Source organism: Rhamphochromis longiceps, linkage group LG5, assembly GCF_057381845.1.
Source record: "Rhamphochromis longiceps isolate RC_006_pf linkage group LG5, R_longiceps_female_GT1.1, whole genome shotgun sequence".
NCBI lineage: Eukaryota > Metazoa > Chordata > Actinopteri > Cichliformes > Cichlidae > Rhamphochromis > Rhamphochromis longiceps.
The window spans coordinates 10417592-10440913 of record NC_140561.1 but is presented as its reverse complement, the minus strand read 5'-3'; the positions used below and the strand labels follow the sequence as shown (position 1 = coordinate 10440913).

At 40.6% G+C, this 23322-nt stretch overlaps 1 protein-coding gene across 11 annotated transcripts in view; it reads right to left on the bottom strand.

The window, feature by feature from the left end:
• The window catches only part of frmd4ba (FERM domain containing 4Ba), a 43296-nt gene extending 27879 nt beyond the window's left edge, over positions 1-15417 (bottom strand). For 8 of the 11 annotated variants that reach the window (XR_014911696.1, XM_085405701.1, XM_085405703.1 and 5 more), the window contains exon 1: positions 15138-15416. The gene's annotated coding sequence lies outside the window, so the exon portion shown is untranslated. Of the gene's footprint in view, positions 1-15137 lie in introns of all 11 variants that reach the window. The other 3 variants (XR_014911697.1, XM_085405708.1, XM_085405707.1) reach the window with 3 other exon arrangements.
• Positions 15418-23322: the final 7905 nt, after the last annotated feature.

Genomic DNA, 23322 nt, shown 5'->3' with positions numbered 1-23322 from the left:
AGTGTCAGGTTTTCTGTTTGCTCTTTCAAAGACACAAATGAACTTTACCTTCACATGATAGCATGCAGGGAAAGAGCAAAACCCGAGAGAGAAACCTGAGTCTGCCCAGATGACGTCCATGAAAGTAAGATACGTAAACCACGCAGACAGCGCTCAGGTGTTCCAGGAACCACGCATTTCAAAGAAAATTTTGGAAGTGCCCCTTGTTACCCGGACGCCGAGATCAAACGGCCGGTCACGCTGCTTTCCAAATGATTACCACGTGTCCTGGGAGAGGGACCCTTGTTAAAAAAACAGACTTTGTGACTCAGCATGAGGCAGCCTGTGCCTCCTCACGTTCACACAAATAAACACATGCATGCACTAATGAGCCAGATGAGGAAAAAGCACTGACTCACTTCAGTCAGAGGAAAGTTTGGCCATAAAAATCCAATACAGTAATTAATCACAAGTGCTGCCCAGGCAGCTAGTAAAATCAGCTTTATCTGACTTCCTCCCACTTGAGATAACTAATGCCCTCATACCTGGTAGCATTTCCCAATCCTGAACCAGGCTTCTAGGAAGCGTCTGCATGGCATCAGCCCACGATTGTACCAGCTCCTCAGTGTCTGATGCGCCAGGCTCCAGACAAGCTGGCTACCCGATGCCACCAGATCCTCCATCCCACGTATGATACGCACAGCCATGTCCGAATGCTCTTTCTCTCCGCTGGCCACCTTTCTTTCTTCTTCTACTGGGGACACCTTGCACTTTCAGAATGAGTAGAAGAGCTGATCTGTGGACCACTTTGTTTTGCTTGAGAGCAACAAGCTTAAAGGGAGCACTTACACTCCAGTACACACAGACACACACACTAGTCTACTATGTCTCCCCCAGCTGATGTAATGTCAGTGAGAGTCGGCGCTCTGGAGAGGCTGGAGCAGAGCAGCGTGCCTCCGGCTTGGTCCTGGGCCCCAGTCCAAAACACTGCCTCACAGAGTGCAGGGGAGGGCAGGACAGAACCACAAAGCCCCTGCTGCAAAGGCTCCATCTCCCACCACATAAACACACTTTTATACTAATACAACTTACATGCGAACAAACCTCAGCTGGCCACTCTAAAGTCCCACATTCGTTCATCTGTGGCTCACAGTAGTATAATGTTGAATTTTTTTTTTGAGGGGGGGGGGATTGGGCAAAAGCGAATGACTACATCTCTCGCATTACTTTTTTATTTCAGCATTTATTTCAGTTTCATTGTCTGAGAAAGGGTGTGGGAATGGTCCGTCACTTTGTCTGGGATGTGGGGAGCAATTTCCTGAGGAGTCCAGACATTCCCACCCTCTATATTCTGCAGAAACACTAAAAATAATTGGTCCTGTTTGGATCAGCATGGCTGGCAAAACTGACGAGGCAAAACTAAAAGTGATACCGTCTGGGGAAAATCAGTTGGGAGGGCTTTGATGCAAACACGCCTTGTTTCTTCCTTTCATACGGCTGTAAATAATAGGTGAACTTCACGCGTGAGCTGAACACCTGAGTCAGACCTACAACTTGGAGAAGGTTGAGCAAAAACAGCACGAAAGGAGAGATGGGGGAGTGCTGCGGCTCACATCGAAGCAATATCCTGATGTTTGTCTATGTGATCCCAGTTTCTGAGAAATTTAAAAGTGGCCACAGACAACAAGGTGCCGTTTCAATGCACATGATCAATGTAACCGTCTGCTACATCTGCAATGACAACACAGAAGAAGGGTGGAGACAGAGGTGAGAGAAGGAGCCTATTAGTGAAAATTGTGTATTATTAATTACCAATGAAAAAGCAGGGCAGGAAGTGAAGGTTTGTGTGTAAACAAACACAACCTTAGCACCCATCAGGAGCCGCCATGTATCTAAAATGCATTGTGTGCGCAGCTATGCATGCACCGTCTCTGTGCAGGAAGTGCACAGGCTACTGTCTGTTTTAGCTCCCTTCCTACTTCATTTAAGTCATCTTTTTTCAGATTGGCAGCCCCTGGCAAACAAAAGATTGGTAATGTGCCATCACTGTACCGAACAGCATGCCAGGGATACACTTTCATTTTCTTGCATTCATTTCAAGCGTCCAGAAAGGATTAAATACATGTGATGTTGTAATCCATCTCACTTGAATCAGATGGATCTACTTCTAAGTGAAAGGATTCACTGTCCTAAATGTAAAGTTGCAGCTAACTATAATAAACACGGACAGGCGTGCAAAGACACAGCTGCCTGGAGGGCAGCGGTCGAGAGAGCCAAACATATGGTGGACACTGTTGCTGCTGTTGAACACACACGTGCTTGCCATGTGTGCAAAGGAGGCCGATGTGTTCTGGTCCACATCATTCTGAAACATGAACAGGGGCTTATGCATCTGTGGCACACATTTCTGCCATGTAAACATCTTGACTTTCCACTTAGAGCATGTCACATAAACTGCCTGGTTAATAAGCATTTAAACTGCCTGAAAACAATTTCTTGCATTTAAAAAAAAAAAGATCACTCTTTGATTCTTGCAAAATTAAATGAACCCATTTGGTAGTGGGTACATTCATTATGTAGAGTGAACAATAAATTAGCTAGGTACACTGGTTAAACAAACAATTATCAGTGTATAGACATGCAGATGCTGTCTTTAAGACACACAGTTTTACTCTCTATACCAAGTTTCAAAGAGGAACTAACTGATATGAACTTTTCCAGATAAAAGTTAATATCATCCGTTGGGTAGATACATATTTAGAATATCTATCTGATACTCTGTGAGATCTGTAAGTAATGTTAAATCTTAAATAACTGCTTTTTTGGGCAGATGCAGTACTGTATACACCTTGTGACAACTACTCAAATACTAAATCTCATATTGAATAGTCATTCAGTCTCTAACTCTTAGAGGGGATGTGTGGCTAATTAGCACATAATTGCTCCATTATGTTCCCAAGTTACTTGCATTTTGGGCTCTGTGGTGTCGGCCAATCGTGACTAATGGCGCATCTTCTGCTTTTTGTGTCTGCAAACTCATGAGCACAAATGAGCTTGAAGCTTAAAAACAACATAAAAAGACAACAAAACCAGCTTTGATCTCTGCATGCCTGAAATAGGTTTCTTTGTCTCCTGGTGATCATAGTGACACACTCATTCTAACTTCTGAAATCTCACACAAAACAAGCTTGCAAGTACAAATCTGTCCACTCAGTTCAAGGTAAAGTGATTACTCGACAGCTAAATAAATGCTTTCACAGAGAGAATTTATCACCTGTGTTCCCTCTTATCGTCCACTGTCACAGCAGCCGTAAATACCATGAGGTCACAGCATGGTCCGTCACCCCCTCTGATGTCACTTGTGTGTCACTCTGAATTAGTCATGTGCTTTCACAAGGCTGTGCTCACTTAAAGGCTCATTCTTTTCCAGCTGCTGTTGTACTTCACCTCGGACAGAATACGATCATTGTTGCGGACGCTGCAATGCACCTTTATTGCCAGCAGATGGGGTAACAGAGTGTCAGACAACCCTTGGGGGCAAATGGAGGCAATCCTTTTGTGGTAAATTATTCTGTTTGGAGGGTTTTCCTCATGCTTTTTTTTTTTTGCCAATGTCACACCATTTCTCCTCACATAAAGCTCTTATTTCACTTGTGACATGTGGATTGAAAATGTAATAAGAGTACAGACAGGCAAGTTGTTACAATTTAGCCAAATTCTATCCCTGAAGCTTCGTGTTAATAGGCTTGAATCTGTAGAGAATACAAGGCAGGGCATGACAGGGGGAGCCACGCTGCCAAGATCATCACGGTTTCTTGTCCCGGGGCTCTTTTCAACATGGGATGGCAATTACCGTGTACAGTAAGTGGTAGATTAATAGTCTAAACGAGGTAGGCCTCCCGGTGAACAGAACAGAGCCGGAGCAGGGCAGGGAAACAGCTGTCACCCACACACGCCTGCAGCTGACGAGCTTTGCCACATACAGAGACTGCAGCTGACACACTGAATGGAAGACATTTTGGACAGTACGCTTGACAAACATTCAAACGCACGCAGGTCGGCACTCTCACTTACAGTACCGTCTCCTCACAGGACCCTACCCACACACACTTATCACGCTTCCCGACTGTCAGTTGTAGTTAGAAATTTAGCAGGTGGACACAGCTGTCTGAGATCATGACACCCGATCAGAGCATGATTTGTAATCATACATCACAGATGAACAAATGTGGAACATAAAACATTAAAAAGGCCATCTTTGGTCATGCATAGTCTATGTCCTACTTTTTAAAGGGCTTTAATAGTGCAAGCATGGCTACGCTGATTATCAGATGTTATGCATCTTGTGTGTTCTCACTGTTGTTAACCTCCCCCTGACACATGGCTTGAAATCAATAAATCAGAAAGAACTAATCCTTTAAAGACAAAAGCTTTCAGATTTGACAACCAAGGCAGCGTAAGTGAGAGATATCTATTATGCATCTTGACTGAAATTGTCACCGCATCTGTTTAAGAAACCACAAGACATCTTAATTACAGCCAATTAACACTGTGTGATAGAGCTCCATTTGGCAATCATTGGTGAGACAGAAAAGCTTTGCGTGTGTGTGTCTGTGTGTGTTTGGGCAGTGTGGGGGGTGGAAAAAGAAAAGAAGACCGGGAAAGAGGCAAGGGCCCGGGGCTTCAGGCTGCCACCATGCACCTATCGGCTTTTGGGTTGTGACTAGGGATTTGGGGCCAGCTCCTCTTGCTGTACAGGATGGCCCTTAGGGGCACGCTGGAGGCCACAGGCCACGACAAACCATGTGTGTGAATAACCCAGATGCTATGAAGAGGAGGAGGTCAGGAGCTGGGGGAAGGGTGCAGGGGGCCTAGAGGCCACAATATGAGTCAACAGCCCAACACTGACTGCCACGACAAAATGTTGCCTCAAGGGACTGCGGGTGCACAGATTTGCCCAGGCATTTCTTAGAAGAAGCATAAAGAGCCAGTGTCAGAAGTTTTCAATATCATATCCAAGTGACGAAAAACATGAATGGCCACTGTGCACATCACCACAGGCATCCCAGTGAAACAAAGAGGGACGGAGCAGAGGGCGGGGGGAGGGGAGGAGACACTATCAGTCTGTAATGAGCCTTGAGGCCATGCACGGGGTGAAGTTATTGAGAGGGTATTATGATCTAAATCTGTATTATGATCTGAAACACTAAGAACTGTTTTGCAAATACAAAAAACTGAAATATGATGCTTTGGAACCCCACGAAATCAGAAGTCACGAGTGAATTTAAAGAGAAATACAGCTGTCAATCAGTTACTTTTGGACAATTTAAAAAGATGGCTCTGGGAAAATTATGACACAACTCATACAAATTTCATACACTTTACAGACAATTATTTGCAAATATTTAAAACAGCTCACCAGCTGGCTGAAAAATGCATTTCAATCTTTGCTTCGCAGTCATTTATATCTGAGACCCAGCACACTGACTAAGCTGGATACAGCATAACAGGGAGAGCTAGGTTGCAAGGAGAAGGTGGGTTGCCAAGCAGCTTGCAGAGGTACAGCAGCTGTCGGTGCCCTATATAAGAAATTTCCCAGAGGAATTTATTAGAATTATGTCAGCAGATGTGATCTGCTGGTACTGTGGCTGAGCCTGCCTGCATTAATGCTACTCTTAGTATCTGTGGTTACATTATTTGTGGATGTTCAATTTGATTCCTAATGTTGCTTCTTAATCTGATTTTCACCCCGGGTAAGTGATCTGATACTCTGATGTATTGGCAGGTTTTCATCTGATAACAGAAATTGTGCCCTTAACACACGTAAAATTATCGACACTAGAAATTCCTTTGAGTCTTCCCGTTCCCATCTGTTAAATCAAAACATTTCCGTTCTGAAGTGTCTAAATCCATTTTGTGGCCACGGTTCGTGATTAGTAGAGACCTGGCAGATGATATCTGCATCTGTACATGTGAGTCCCTCTGGCTTATCATTCCCAATCCAATTTAGTGACTAGATAATCAGATCAGTGATATGGCCTTATCTGGCCATATAACACATGTCTGAGAAACCACAACAGATGTGCAGCTGTGAAGTGCACATGTCTACCCCCCTGTCCTGCGCAGGCACACTGCAGAACCCGTGAGACTCACGGAGACATCACTTTAAAGTAAAGACTTATGGGAGGTCTTATGGGAATACTGTACTGTCAGTATTAAGCCACCAATATGGTAGAATACCTCTATTTTTATCCTGTCGTATGAATACAAGCGCTCTCAGCGGGCCGAGAGCTCCCAAAGGTGCTGGCATTGTCAGAGCAATTTCATGAGGTGCCTTGATTTGAAGTGGAGTTGAGTTCATTGCGAGTCAAATGGGGATTTATATGTGCATGGAGTTTGTAGTGCAAAGAGCCTAAATATAAAAAAAAAAAAAAACAGGGCATCTGTTTCTGCTTTACTGCTGCAAGTATGTCTAATTCAATACTTTTACTGTTTATATGGTCACAAATTCTGAAACAGCTGATACACAGCAGATGGAAAACATGTCTCATTGCTTTTCAATATTTTATTGACTTGAAAACACACCACATGAGAGCAAATTAAAATTTTAACTGTAAATATTCTTAGGAGTTGCCATGAAGACAGAAAAAGTGCTCAAAGCTCAGACAAAGAACCCAGTTCTTGTGGTAAAGAAACACACAAGCATCCAAAAATTGAGATTAGGAAGAGAGATGAGGCAGTAGCTGAAAAATATAGTCCACTAGGCTGCATTGCAAAGCACAAAGCTGAACCAATCCGTATTTGCATTTTGAAACTGGTTTAAATAACTCTTTGGTTTAAAAATAAATAAATAAATAAAAAAGAGGTCATAAAACAAACAAACCACCTGCCTCTGTGTTAAATTTGAGAATTTCTTAAGTTCATCGTTTTGCTTTTACAGCTTGAAAGTCCTCACTTGCTGCTCTCCTTCTGTGTATTTGCAGCTTCCAAAAAACAACTTTGCCAAAAAACTCAGAGAGACCCACAGAACAGAATGACAGACTGACCAAGATGCCAACAACAGCAAAAAACATCAGACGAAGTGAGTGAAGCAGGCGGAGACCTAAACTGAGCTAAAACCAGAGAGACCATTAAGTATGACATGTAACCGTTTTTGTGGTCTGCGAGCAAGAAGCAAGAAGAAAACAACACGAAGGGCATCAAAGCAGAAACATTAACAGGATCTGAGTCTTTCTGAACTCTAATTTTGTGGCTTGACTGAAAATGATAAAGACAACATGCAAAAGTTGTCAGCAAAGTGCAAATTATTGGTGCCCAGTCACCTTTTGAATTGAAATAACTTGTGAGTTGTAATAATAATATTGATAAAAGTAATAAAGGCAGAAAATGTTGCAAATGTTTGAATTTTTTTCTTTATGACATGAAATCAGAGTTGTTACCTGAATAAATAGCACAATACTTTTCAATATCAAAATTCTGAAAACACAGTGGTATATTATTGATATTGTTTTTTGCTTGTCTTTTATTGCAGCGTTTCTACCAGGGAAGCAATTCTTCTGGAACTGAAGGAAGCTGCATACGGCCAGAGGTTAAACAGGCCTGGAATGACATTCTGACACCTTCAGTTAATGAGCAATTAAATGTGATGGGCAGGTTAATTCATACTGTCAAATGAGTTAATTTCTCATGCCTTTCCATCTGATGCCATGGTGATGTTTACTCGGAAAATAAGGACATAGCCTGCTTACATCTTCAAAACCTCCCTTTTCCCTCATCGTCACTGTGATGCATTCAAGGGGCAGATGTAAAGTTGCGGTAACAGTACTTTAGCAATATGCTAGTAGAACAGAAGAGCAGCAAATGTAAACGGAGCAACGTTTTTCTACGTGGTAGAATGTTAAAGTGTGACTGAGAGAGAAGCACAGGACAAGAGAGGAAGATGAGAGATTTCCAAAGGTGACGACTGCAAGTGAAATTTTATAAACTAGAAATTTAAATCTTCTGTTTATATCTTGATCTTGATCTTTTTAACAATTTTTTTAAACAAAGTTTCAGTCCAGTATTCAACAAAATCCAAAGTATTATCCTGCTTATGTTATCTGGAAATACACTTTACCATATTGACAGCTAGTGTTGCCCCTAGCTGCTGCAGTCCATACGCTAAAATGTTTGTAATGACTAACATTAAATGCGTAAGCTAGCTTAATGACGCTAAACTTGCTAACGCTACAGTACAGTACCCAGTCTACTTTTTTTTTTTTTTTTTTTTTTACAATTATTAAGTACATGGGATAAATTTTGGTTTGATATCGAGACTCATGCAGTTCTACTGGTACTACCACAAACTACCAAATGTCTGGTACTTCTGGCATGCCTAAAATGTAATGTGATTAATTTTGATGATATTCAGAAGTCCATTCTGGAAAACCATTTAAATGTAACCACACAAATTTTAAACCACTGATCATCTTCGCCACTATGACAACCACCGCTGCCCCTGAGGACACCGAGTGTCATCTTTCTTCCCGGTGTGCTCGACACCTGTTATAACTGTGCCCTGCACACAACCCCCATATCAGCTTTCCATCCAAGTCCAGTGTAGAGTGTCATCAAATGCTGTCCTGACATCATTTATTTCTAGTCCAGGTCTGATTCTGCAGGTAACATTGCTGAGGGAAGACCTCAACTTGTTGCTTAGCACACTTTTGTGAAGTGCTTAGTAAGCACACGGCTGATACAATAGTATAAAGTAGGTTAAAGGGTACTCTCACATTGTACAAACCCAGTACACAAGCCTCTTAGGAACACAATGCAACCTTGAAAATAAAAAACCCTCTAGATCAAAGTCGTATTTTTCTATTGAATTACAGGTTTTCCCCCTATGACGCAGTTTCCTTGTCATTGTGTCACACTCCTAAATCTTTCCTGCATGTTAGAGCTAAAATGCAGACGCTCATCCATGTCCGAAAGCTCAGTCTGATCTGTCTGAGTGAACCAGCAGGATGCTCGTTTTCGGTCCACAGGGCAGGTGATAATTACTTCCTGCAGATCGCTCTAACCCACCCTCCACCCCCTTTGCCCCCAACTCCTCCCCTCATCCCAAGCTGCCATGGTGAAGGTGACCGCAGCTGGATGATTTCTGTCTTTCTAAACTCACGCGATCTGTGAGCAGCTAGTGTCTGCATGTGTATTAGCTGGAGCGGGGGCGTTGCTTTCCACTATTAACCCAGTACAAGAGGAAGCTCAGGTAACCCCTCTATTAATGATGAATGCTACGCTCTAGTGAGCGAACACCTGCAGTATCCAGCCATCAATATATACACTCTGTACGGCCACAGACCCACACAAAATAAATTTATAGAGATATGATTTGAAAAAAAAAATCAAACCAATTCAGCAGGAAATTACTTTGTGAGGAGTTATGAGGGCATCGCATATTCACAGAAGTCTCCAGTGTGTGTCTTTAACATGCCTCTAACCCTTCTGGCACTAAATGTGTGAAACACTCACATGGGGTTTTAAGAGCTGAGGAGTATTGATCATTGTGGGTATGAAGCTGTGGGGTATGTCTGCTTGGGAAGCACGGTTGCTTTTTTCTTTCCAGCTCCACCACCATGTACCTCTCCATTTGTGCCTGAGAGGATAATAATAGCAACTCAAGCCCTTTCCGTCCATCCCTCCGCCTTTACCTTACACACATTTGCCGGGCAGGGACTCTCATTCTGAACATTCAGGCTTTTAAGCACCCGCCTTTACATCACCACCTCGCAGCTCTCCTAATGTGTAATTTGGGTGTAGTGTGTATTCAGGAGTGAAATACAGAGAAATGGGGAATGATTACAGGAGAGGGATTGTTGAATAGATAGAGAGAGGTGCACAAGCGGCATCATTTCAGGGAGAGTCACTCCCCTCCATATCTCCAAAAAAAAAAAAAAAAAAAAAAAAAAAAAAAAAAAAACCTCCCGGGCAAGCCGACAGCAGCAGCACAGATAGAAAGAAAGGTGGTGGAGGGCTTTGCTTTGTTGTTATTTTCATTTTCTCAGCCTCACAGCAATTATATTCTAGTCGGAAAAACAGGCAATGATGAGGAGCAGGAGGAAGAACAGAAACGGGGGTGTTCACTTCTGGAGCGGAACTGTGCACTGAGCTGTTGGGTTCAAGGTTCCCTTAAATGCCCGAGGATGTGGCTGAAACTGGGAGGAGGAAGGCGCTCCTCTGCTCAGGTCTGCTAGAAGATCCACATCTCAACTGCACACCTGAGCAGCAGTACACAGTGTTATGATTCAAGAAGTCTTATGAATACAGACAGTTGGGAAAACCAGGAAATGTAAGTGGATGGAGAGACATTGTTTAAAAATGGTTATTTGCCTATCCTGATACCAACGTGGCATTCAAATGCCTGTGTCTGTCTATACCAGGGGTGTCAAACATAAGGCCCGGGGGCCAGAATTGGCCCGACAAAAACTCTAATCCATGAAGGAGTGCAACGATTTCCTGTTGATGATGAAGACTGTTCACTCCCATTACCATTCATACTCCACCAAATTAAATAAAAGATAAATGAACAAAAACTTTATATTTTATTAAAAAGGTCCTGATAGTTCATTGCACAGACTTTCCTACAGTCTGTGGAATCAACTATTGTGACTTTTTTCTGCAATTTTACTCATGGTGGCTGTATGTGGTTGACATCCCTGGTCTATACACTCAAAATAAATTATTATTAATAATAATAATAATAAATATCTGACTGTACTTGTGTAATGAAATTAGTTAAAATCAGGTCAAATGAAATGTACTTAATTGGTATACATTCAGATTTTCTTTCATTATTAATTATTTGAATAAGTAAATCTTTGATTTTTATATATTTCAGTTGCATTTTGCATTTTAAAATTAGGATGAAGAATCATTACTTTGAGTGTATGTGTTTGTATCTGGCTCAAATTAACAGCACCGCTTTTTCTTTAAAAATAATCAGATGATGCCAAAAAACTGGTATCCACTGCTTCATAATTTCCACATTTGTCATAAAATGAGTGAGTCCGCTCTAGCTTATGCATCTCCCCGGAAGCTTTATTAAGGACACCGGTTATTCCCGAACACATTTATGTGGGTTTTACTGTTTATCCTCTGGAATAAATGGGAACATTACTGACCCGCTTGCTGTTGGAATCATAGTAAAAATAATAATAATAATAATAATTCCACGACAGGGTTTTGCAGCAATAGAAACAAGTATCACTGAAACTGCTTCTTCTGTTATCTGTACACCCTCAGTTATTCTCCGAATTACACAAGGTTGGCAAACATTATCGCTGGCTGGATTATGGTCACAGGCAATGACTTTCTTTGGATAAACAAAGCATGTACCAAAGAAACGTTAGAGGGAAGAGGATGAGGCTGACGGTGGATGAATAAAGCACTGGACTGTGACACCAAACAGTGGAGTGGACAACCTTAGATCCTGAACAGAATCCTTTCATGACCCTTAAAGGTGCAGAAATATAACCATAAAAATGAATTAATAACACTTTTGGTGATACAAGTAGACAAATTGCAAGATGGGATTTTTGGCTTGTATTCACTGACACTTTAGTGATACTGCAACATTTCAGATGCCTAATTAACAGCACCTTGTCACCCTCTCTTTTTAGATACTGTTGGGACCCCTTGTTGTCATTTGTTAACTCACTGGGCTCCCGTACAGCCTGCAGGGTTATGCTCCAGATAAACATCTTGTCAAATGAGGAAGTAGAAAAACTGACAGGACAGCGGTGTCACCCAGAAAGCAGGAGTTTGAATGTAATGCATCACAGCTAGTTTTTGGACTTAACTGGGAGTTTGAACTGGGACTGGAGTGTATATACATTAGCTGTGTGTAAAAAAACAAAACAACAACATTATATAGCAATATCTAATAAAGATTTTTAAAAAAAGGTGGGCTGTGCTATACTGTGCAAAAGTCTTCTGAAGTGGACCAGCTTTCTTATCAAGACGGTCGCCAACTGCCTGTTTCGCCCAATTTGAACACACTTATGTTGGTATAGCCATGCACAGTTGAAACTGTGATTTATTTTACCACAAATGTTACCCTTTTATTCTGTGCCTGTCCCTGGTTCAGTAGCCACTGATACGCGTGGGTAACCCGTGAATATAACCTTGTGTCCATCCTTTAAATAATTCATAAGGAGGTGGTCTTGAATGATGCATTTTGAGGGGGAATTTGTCCACAAACTGGGAAGGGCCTGCCCTTAAACAGATTGGAGCTTGTTTTAATGCAGTCTCTTTTATCTAAATGATATGGAAACAGACTCCCAGAGGAATACCAAACCCAGCTCAGATCCACTCTCCAAGGTTGATGCAAGTGTTTTCTGCTTTATTCTGAAGGGAAATAAACACACAAACAGAGTCTGAGCACACCGCATTAAAGGACCGCATCCCTCAGCAACCAAGCGAAAACTATCACTGTACACATGTGGCATTTTTGGTACTGCAAATTTTGAAACTGGCAATTAAAGTGGGAAATTTCCCAGTGTCTGTGCTTTGAATGCGAAACTGTGGTCCAGACTCTTTGTTTTACTCAGGATGTCCTTTCTGAAAGGAAAAGAGATGTCTGCACACTGCGTAGCTGTTTCACTACCAATGAGGAACAGATTCCTGTTGACACAACTTTTCAGTGATTATGTTATGGAAAGAACTAGAGTCATTTACTGCAAACACTGGAGGACTGACACATTAGTGATAAAACATTTAGGACTAAATATTTCCACTAAACGTCCGCATGACCTCTTCATTCAGATGTCCTGAGGTCTGGTGATCTGAATAGATTTCCACTGTGAATATAGATTACTGATGACCCACAAACACTGAACTGAAAAACACTCCAGCGTCTGACCTTTTAATTAGGCCTCAAGCACTCCGAGAGGTCTAATCAACACACATTTTTTGCTTTAGTTATGAGAAATATTTTTGACCCAACACTTGAATACTGTCAGATGATCAAAGGGCAACATCTATTTTATGTTTGGAATTTCTGCAAAGCTAACTCTCGTTTTACAAATGAAGAATTCAGTTTCACTCATTTCCCGTTAATGCAGTCATTGAGACTCCAGAAGTCCCTCATGCAGTAGCAATTAAAGGAAATGAGGAGATGCACAAAAACAATGCATTTTAAGGCCACGAGTTCAAGCTTCCTTAAATTTAAAAGAAATATCTGAACACAAGTCACACAAGAGACTCTTCTGTGATTTGTTGCTTTTAACAGAGGGAGAAAACAAAGTTAGCATAAACACAGAGATTCTGCTAGAGTTTCTGTAGACTGATGCTACCTACCACAAATTGGTAGATACAAATCGTAAATGGCCGGCAGCATCTAAACATTTCAGTAAAACTATGTTAGCTAATGCTATCTAAGCATTGGATTTACACACGTTTAGTTACAATGAGTGAAGAATGCATTCTGTACCTCTGAAGTGTTAAAAAATGTCATGTCAATACAGTACTAATGCACTAATGCAGATTTTTGTTGGTGCTCAAACGATACTAGTTAAGATTAAGATGGCACCTGCTCTGTTAAATATACTTTACGTTAGTTTTATGATATTTTGTCTGAATCTCGTGCCCTTGAAATACCTGATGTCCGCTTTTAAAAGTTTTCACAAGCTTGCTAAAGGAGCAAGCAAACTTTATACTTCTGTGTAAAATTTGGAAGAATTGCTGTTTACATCATCATGTCACATGGCACTCTTTGATAGTAAGTTTGATCTCCCAGAGTGGAAGACATCTCTCAGACCAGTCTGGCAGGATTTCTGCTTGCTGAAAGTGCTGGGTTGCATGAACCTGCATGGTGACTGTATCACATAGTCTAACTGACAAATGTTATCATTCATACCTATGCATGATTAGATGCGTGGGAAAGAAAAAAATGCTGATGAGCAACTTTTAACACAAAGCAGGTTCATTGAGGAGAGGTGAGAACACGTCTCTTCAATGACGTGCACCTGTGCAGCTTAGGTCACACTGCACAGGTGGACTTGACGTGGTGTTTATTACTGTTTACCCTTTAAAAAACCGGCCCTGTGGTTAAGGCTGTTAATGGACTCTAATGGGCAAATGACTCCTATGTGCCGAGGCAAGCGTTGGAATATTCTGCGACAGTTAATAGCTTTATTGAATCAGAAGCGCTGACCCCATTAAAAGCAGCTGAACATCCTAGACTAAAAGTCAACACAAAGCAGCGCTGCCTTTGCAGTTTGCCTCTGTATGTGAGTCAAAAGAGAAAGACAGGCAGCACATGTTGCACTCATGAGGCACAATTTCAATATAGTCACCTATACAAAGCAGCCCCGTGCCTTTGTTCTGTATCACTCACACACTTCCTGTCACTGGGTTTCCTCATGCCAGAGCTGTATCATCACAAATGAATTCCACTTTAAGAGAAGAGAAACTCTTGCCTTGACTTCTTTTCTTATATAGAGAGGCTCAGTTTAAAGTATTTTTGTTTTTCACCATCCACACACTTACACAATACACTCATATGAGACCCATACAGGATATCACGTGCTTGGATAACCATTGTTTGTTTTGGCCAGGAAACAGGATATTCACACACAGGAGAATGACCGGCTGACCACAGAGTACTTTAAGACTTTTGCATTTTAAAAAAAAATGTTCACGAGTTCAGTTTTATGCTGACCTGACGGCACACCACAATTGTTACTGACTGGGACACACTAATCATTGACAACGTCATAAACACACCAGCAAGTCACTCACGTTGACATGTCAACAGTTCAGCACCCAGCTGACACTGGGTCAGTAGTAGTCACGGAAAACGCAGGCGGGTTGCACAGTCATAGGATCCAGTCATAGTCACAGTCATAAGATTTGTGTTTTTAAACTTTTGCCACACAATATAGTTTTTCAAAGAGTTGATGAAGTGTTTAATTTACAAGCTTGGAGTATGGTGAAGAGCAAACATCTTGTCAGGTGTCACATGAGCACATACTGATAATCCAAGACAAACAAAACAAACGGTGTGGCTGCCAGAAAGCCTGTTACAGATCCCCTCACACTGTGTTTACATTAGATTATTCCAGAAAAAAAAACAAACGGTTCTAAGCGGTATGTTCCCGTACGAATGAAACCATTCTTACCGTATTTCTTTTGTTGTGATGTGATCGCTCCTACTTATTGTCTGTCCGCAGAGCGTCTGAGCGCACACCGGTCAGTTTGAAAGGACAAAAAAAAAACGCGCTCCTTATTAAAAGCGGGTGCTTCTTCACAATGAGACTTCTTGCTAAAATGAGGAGCCGCTTCAGAGGAAGTCGTGCTGAAAAGTCCAGGAGGAGAAGAGGCTGCTGCCTGCTCGGCATAGTAACCTTCTGTACCACACTCCACGCACACGGCGAGTCCCATCCATTCACACTCCCCGCCTCCTGCCGGCTTCCTCCTCCTCTTCGCTACCTTCCACTGATGCCCTGATGGGGCAGATGAATTTCCCACTGCTACTGTTGGGAGCCAATAGAGAGGCGCTCTCTGCTGCCCAAATCCACCATTGCTCAGCGGAAGAGACAATTAAAAACAAAACACTGTATCAGAGTAAGCCCAAGATTAACTACTTTCAGTAATGGAGATTTAAAAAGCGATTCAGCAATTTATGTTCGTAAGACCGCTGTAATTTTAAATGTATTCCCTATTGCACCAGACTTAGCCAGTTTTAGTCCATTAGGCATAGTTAATCCCTTCGCACTGGCGGTTGTACCTCCCCAATATATTTATGTTGTTGTTAACTGTGCACAATAGACACACAAATAGCAAGCAGCTTTTATGGCGATCATATGCGAGTTTTACCAGAAGTCAGAGAAGCGTTTTGTCGAAGTGGAATAAAGTGTTATATATTTCCCACAGCTCAGTTTTTACACGACGGAAAAATGAATGTGAGTTTTAGAAAAGGATCAGAGATGCAAAATGGCCCACGACCAGCTAAATGTCTTCTCCAACCGATCCAAACAGGTTGCTGTACAAAACACCACATGACAAATCAATAAAACAATGACAACAACAACAATACTTTGGCGGTGAGAGCTGAAAAAGCTCCACAGCACCAGGTTTTCAGTAGATTTTGGGGACGGCCAGGTGCAACAACTTCTGATATAACCAATCATTCATTTTTATTTTGCTCATGTTTGCTCATGTTAGTTGCTCATGTCAAATGGAGCACCTGCAGTGCCAAATTCAAAGGGAAACCCTATCCAAACCCCAGTTTCCCACAGCTCCTCTCCTTGGAGCCTTTTAGCATGTTTTTACTCACCGTTTTGCTTTTCTGACAGGCTGCTTTAATGCTTTGGTTCACTCTCATTCATCACATCATGTTTATCCATCTGACATCACAATATATTTGCAATACTGTGCAGGGAGTTGAGGTTAGATTGCAGGCCTGTAAGAACACCAGTGTATTATAGACTTTCCAGTGATCACAGGAAAGGAAAGGAGTGCCACACTGTTGTGCCTACATGGGGTTGGCTCAACAATAGGAAAGCTGAGTAATCCACAGAAACTCCAGGAGAAAGGAAATGGGAGGGATGAAACTGTCCATTTTATTATGAACCAGCTGAAGTACATGCTGGTGTTGCTATAAGGTGACGTTCCCTTGGCTACCTCAGCCTTGTATATGCATGGAGGAGAGAACAAAAAAAAGGTCCTCATGTTTAAACGAAGGCGTGCTGTGCTACTGGAGCTAAATGCCCACCAAACCTAAATGAGTAACCCCAGGGACATCCCCAACCCCCCTCCTATTTGTGAGGATTTCTGTGAGCTTGTGATTAGGCTCACCCCAGTGCCATGTGTGCACCAAACCCCCCCAAACCTCCTCACATGCACACCAAATCTCTGCTTGGCCTTGGCTCCCATTGAGATTAGCCCACTATTGTTCTGATGACACTTCAAATAAGCTGTACTCTCATTATGGTAATACAACAGCACCATTGTGTTACCCAGTTATTTAAAAAAGACAAAGAAAAACAGTAACAAAAAAATGTCCTATATGGAGTACAGAGGGAAAGCAGATACATGTAAAAAGAAAATGGAATAACCAAGATAAGAAAACCCTTATTTGCAGTACATGAACTCATTTTTACCTCACAGAAAACTGAAGATCTGAAAACTGAAAATGTATCTGTTTAAGCCAAATAAATGCGAAGCAGCTGATTTGAAGCTGAAGTTAAACAACTGACAAGATGGGGAAACTCTCTAAAGAGGGCCTTAGTTTGTGCACAGGGAGGAAGCCATGGATTTTAAACACAAAGGGATTATGTTGTGCTCGTGGAACAGATGTTAGCACGTAGACAAGTCTACCCTCCTGAGAGTGGCCTCTGACTGACATACTGTCACACAGTTATTGGCCCATTGTTGGTGTGTATCCTGTCCTCTGGGTCTTTGGTTGCATTTTGCCCCCACCCCCTCCAGTAAAGCTTAACTCACCCAACACCAACCTTGACCTTGATGGGCTGCTAATGTCATCTTCCTTTATGTTCTGACAGACATTAACTCCGGCCAACTTCCAAGATCCTCTCCAAGCAAACTCCACATGCTCATGAATAGGTTGATATGAACAAAGACTGGATGACAATAAGTAAAGTCAACAATAAACGAGCACTGACCCTCCCGTTCCCCTCTTTTAAACCTTCAAGCTGTTGTGCCGTGGTCCTGTGCCACCAGTTATCATTCTTCCTCACAGCTTGGCCTTTTCAGCGTGTCTTTAGTATTTTCCAGGTCAGGGTGAATTAATTAAGTGGGTTTTCACTAAATGAAACCCAACCCCCACATATTCTGTAAAAATGAAGGGCTTTTTAGTTCGTTGTTGTGGGGGAAAAAAGATCATAGAACACAGACACTGTGTATAGACAGTGAAGTTTAAATTTAAAGAACAATCAAAACCAGCCAAGAAAAAGAAAAACAAACCTTTTTGCATTTTTAAATATTATGGCTGTTTTTATTATATTCCTCAAACCATATTGATGATTTGCCAACATCTGCCACGTTCCTTTCTGCTAGCTGTTCAACGTTCATGGCAAACATGCAGTTTATAGGCTGTGTAATTATTTCTTTAGGGAAGGGGAGATGACTCTTTAGGGTAAAATTAGGCTTCCAGCAATCTTCATGCACAACACACAGGTAGATAATTTGAGTTGCTCCCTTATTTCCCGAGGCGTCACCACAGCTGACAGATCTCCAGTTTGATGTGGTACAGATTTTCTGTCCTTGCTGTCACACCGCTTCCATTTATCCAATCTTGGCACCAGTACTATGAGTACACTAGCTTGTGAGTCCATCACAGTACCAACACCGTGTTTGACTGTTGATATTGTGTTCTTTTTATGGAGTATTGTTTTTATAACAGACATAACGGGGCTCAAACCTTCAAAGACGGTCAGCTTCTGTCTTCTCAGTCCACAGAATATTTTCCCAAAAGTCTAGCGGATCATCAAGATGTTTGTTTTCCGGCAAATATAAGGCAAGTTCGTATTTTTTTTGGTTTGTTTTTGTTCTTTTGTGAACTCCTGGATGAATTGTCAGTGCAGTCTTGGAGTAATTTTGTTATGTAACATTAACAGTTGTTTAATAATTTAACAAAGAAAGGCAATTACTTTTTCGCACAGGGTCAAATAGCTTTGGACAGCGTTTTACCCTTAACAAATGAAGTAATCCCTTAGACGCTGAATATTTACTTACTCAAGTTATCTTTGTTTAATATTATAATTTCTTTGGTGATCTGAAACATGTAAGTGTGACAAATGTGCATAAAAAACAAAACCCTGAGATATGAGGATGCCACTTTATGTAGCGATGTCCTAATGTATTTCTACCCCTTTATTAATGTCTTCTAGTGTATGTTTTTCAGGCTATCTATGTATTTGTATCAAGAAAGTCATGTTTTATATCTTGTATAGTTGCTCAGTGAGACTTAGTTTCTCTTTTAATTGAATTAGTTATTTAATTAATTATTTTACTTTTCTTTTATTTGGTTTTTATTTATATCTCATGTAATTTTATTTATAGTTCCAATGTACAGCACTTTGTGTCAGCTGTGGTTGTTTTAAAGTGCTTTATACATAAAGGTGATGATGATGATCATCATGTAGTAAAAACTAAAGGTAAGCCAGTATGGGATGGGTAATTTCCCCTTGAAAAACATCTTTTTGCTTTTTCTTTGTCTTCAAAATCTCATGTGATCACACTGGCAGAGAATCGAAACCTTTTGCAGGTTTTTGAGATTATTAGGACGCAGCTGGAGAGATACTGACTCAACAGGAAGCCAAGTAAAGACAGAGCACTCACACTGACAGGACAAAATCACATGCTGTGTGTTATAATGTTGTTCAGCCCTATGTACAAATGTGTTCTTTTTCTAATTGTTTTCTTATCTAATGTGCAACACTAGATTTTTTAAAAATAAATTTTAACTTCAATCCAACAGCTGTACTGAGAGAAGCAGCATTCACACGCTGTTGCAGTGCCACTATGTGGACTAGATGTGTAATGCAAGCTTTAAATGTAGATAGGAGCTTATCAACACAAAACACAAATCAGTTCCTATCACACACTTTCACTTCCAAAAATGTTGGCATGGTGCGCAAAATCTCACTTAAAACAGAATCCAATGATCTGCAAATTTTATAAGCTCATATTTTATATTTTTAAAGAAACAGCTGGAGGAAAACTTTACTGTTAATCAGGTTAAGTGGAAACAGATCAGTAACATCACTGGATATAAAAAGAGCATCTAAGAGAGGCAGAGGTTATCAGAAGTAAAGATGGGCAAAGATTCACAAATCTGCAAAGAAAAAAACTGCAAAACAAATTGTGGAGCAATTTCAGAATAATGTTCCTCAATGTAAAACTTAAATAAAATCAAAATGCCTTATCAGCAGAAGTACATAATATTCCAACAACTCTCCCTGTTAATCTTGAGAAATCTCTTTGTGCAATACCAAAAATCAACATTGGGGATCTTTGAGTTCTCAGGTGACACTTTATGAAAAACACGCATGATCCAGTCATGCAAATCACTGCATGGGCTTGGGAACACTTCCAAAAATCGCTGTGTGTGAACGCAGTTCCTTGTGCCATCAACAAACGCCGATAAAAGTTCCATTATGCAAAGAAGCTTATTATCAACATTCAACTAGCCTGCGTTTCTGAAGGTATGGGGGTAAATGTTGATGTAATTAAATGAATAAGCACACAATTCTGTTTATTTTCTCACTTTTTCCTCTGTTTGCTGCTACTCTCTTTTGAAACAATTAATCAATTAATTGAAAACAAAGTCTTTTTTAGGTCCAAATCCCAAGAGGTCATAGTATTCAGATACAATATTAAGACAACGTAACCTAGACACTAAACAACATTCCAGGTCAAAAGGAGTGAAGTTGTTCGGCTTTTTTTTGGCTTTGTCGCCCTCTAGTGAAAATTGACCTGAAACTGTTTGTTTGACCTACTCACTGACACAGAGCTGCTTTATTCTAGTACTTCTGTACCAGTTGAGTAACCTCACACAGCCTTTAACATTATCTCCTGACTACAAGATAATGTGCACTGCAGTCAGCTATGTGACATACCAACAGCGGTCTTACACAACAACCTTTCACACAGTAAAAAGAAAACATGCCAGTGGGTAATGAAGAAAAATGAAAAGTAAAAACTGCTATTATGCTCTATGCTTGTATAGTGGCACCTGAATGCTTATAAATGTATGTCCCACATATCTGTTTTAGGTTTTTCAGCTATCACATGTCAAAATGTAACTTATATTTGTTCTAAAATTCAGTGCTTATTTGAAAGATGCCAAAAAGCAGAACATTTTTTTCTAATGCAACATGAGATCGATGTACTGTCTCACTGTTCTTAAACATATAAATCATGGTGAAGTGTTACAGCCTAAAGAGGTTCAGCCTTTCTAAAGTATTCTCAACATGTTGTAAAAGAAATGAAGAAATACAACAAAAGGGAAACAGCCGCAGTAATCAAGGTGAGTGGAGATAAAGAGTTGCTTTAAAATACTCTGCAGGTGATTGGAGAAGCAGGTGATTGCTGAGAAGTCAGCTCCTGGGAAGATTGGCAGCAATGACCCACTTGAGGATAATCTTTCTCACGGTGGAATGATGGACTTCAAATGACCTCATAACTCATCCCAGTTTGATGGCCTGCAACTTACTTCCCCAAGATCATTGCTGATATCTTTCATGCTTGGGATTATTCCTTCACAATAATGTGAGACTTTAAAAGTCAAACAGAAAATGATTACTTCAAATTCATGATGCAAAAGCTACGGAGTCGTGTGGTGTATTCAGTTTTTTCTTAAAATATCAAACTATATTGATGCTCACAGTACAATGAAACTGTAAAATATTTTGCAATAAAAACTTGGGGGGAAAAAATCAAGAAATAATATCGTAAGAATTTATATTTATTATAGATTCTCACCAGAGAAACACAAAGACTTTAGACAGTGTAAAGAAGCACTGAGTCTGACGGCTCCTCCAACAATGGCAACATAAATCCATCCAAAGTCTATAAAAGCAGAAGCTATCACTTAACAACAATTTCACTTTTTATTGGTTTTTCCAAATATATCTGCATTCGTGAACATTTACCAGCGGGTGTTACTGAATGTCTTGGCCTTAAAAACCACTGCGTAAATGGAAAGCCCTGAGAAACTGCCCGTGGCCCCAGACACCAAGTCAGCAGACCAGCTGATGGCTTCGTGGATTGGTTACAACAAAGAAATCCTCATTTAAAAAAAAAATACCGTAACTGTTTAACTCTTTTGCTCCTCATCATACTATTTTTGAGTATTTAGTAAGTGGCAAAAGATAACATATATATTTGTTCTTGGCTAATATATACTGGTACCTTCTTTTGCTTTACTGACTGATTGCAGCATTACAAATAATGGACTACAGGAGTTCAACAACTTCAAGGAGGGAAAACAGCCAAAATGTGATGTGCTTTGAAACCCAGCGAGCATTTAGTTTGGCTTGTTATGTATTCATGATATTGTTCCTGTCATTGCAAGAAAATGCAGTGACAACGGTCATGTAAAACACACCTACAGCTGCAACCTTCTTGGCAGGAAGTTCCTAAGACACCGATTGGTCTTCATCAAGGTCATGGGCTTTTGTTTCCCCAGTGTCGAGTCTTACCTTACACTTAAAAGTCAACACTAAGAAAGGTGTCAGTTGGGTAGTTGGTCAAGGTATAAATATTTGTTAAATTAGCCTATTGCACTGTGATCCTGTAAGAGTACTGATACCATGGTAACAAACTCAAACTGATACCATGGTAATTATGGGTAAATAATTAATTAATTAATAAAACATCACTCTTCTTCCTTTGGCTGTTCACTTTGGGGGTCACCACCAGTGTTGGTCAAGTTACTTGAAAAAAGTAATCAGTAACTAATTACTGATTACTTCCCCAAAAAAGTAATCCCATTACTTTACTGATTACTTATTTTCAAAAGTAATTAATTAGTTACTTAGTTACTTTTTAAAAACACAATTTACAACCTGAGGAGGTGATAAAGCGATAGATCTGTCAGCCCAATTCTACTTTTTCTGCATAATCCATCATACAAAATGTAATCAAAGGGAAAAGTCTCTTTTTAAAACTTGTTTTATTAGTTTTAATCTTTTAACTTTATGCATCCAGCAAAAATTTAATTATATGCACCATTCACTGACTGGAAGAAGTTTGTTTAACATTTAAACTTATTTTCTGCACATTCCAGCACATAAAATATTTTTTTTGTGTGTGTTTACACTCACTCTTTCAAATAGATGCAAGTAAAACACAGCAGAAAATAAAGAAAGTCAAAGACTAGCGGTCCTGTTGCTCTATTTTCACCTGTAAAGCAGGACTGCGGTAGGCGGAGGTTTGCCCTGGTGCAGGTGTGCCGCAGCGGTCAGTGGAAGAATCCGCGAGTTTCTCTGTGAGTTTCCCATTACGTCGGTGTTTGCTTGGAAGTTTAGGGGTTTTTTCGCTTTAAAAAGAAGTTTTCTTCCCACGCACAATGGACGCTAATGTTTTTGTCACTTTTTATGGAATCAAACTTAAAGTAAGGTCAGTACTTCCACGCTTTAAACACTGCACGCTCATACTCTCTCCCACAATCGATATGTGATCCACTGTTGATGTGCACACAGCTGTTGTCATTAACGTTGCACTCGCTTACGTCACTGCCATGAGACATTCTCGCAAAAAAAATCACGGTTTTAGTAACGCAGTAACGCAGCGTTCCTACGGGAAAGTAACGGTAATCTAATTACCATTTATGCAATA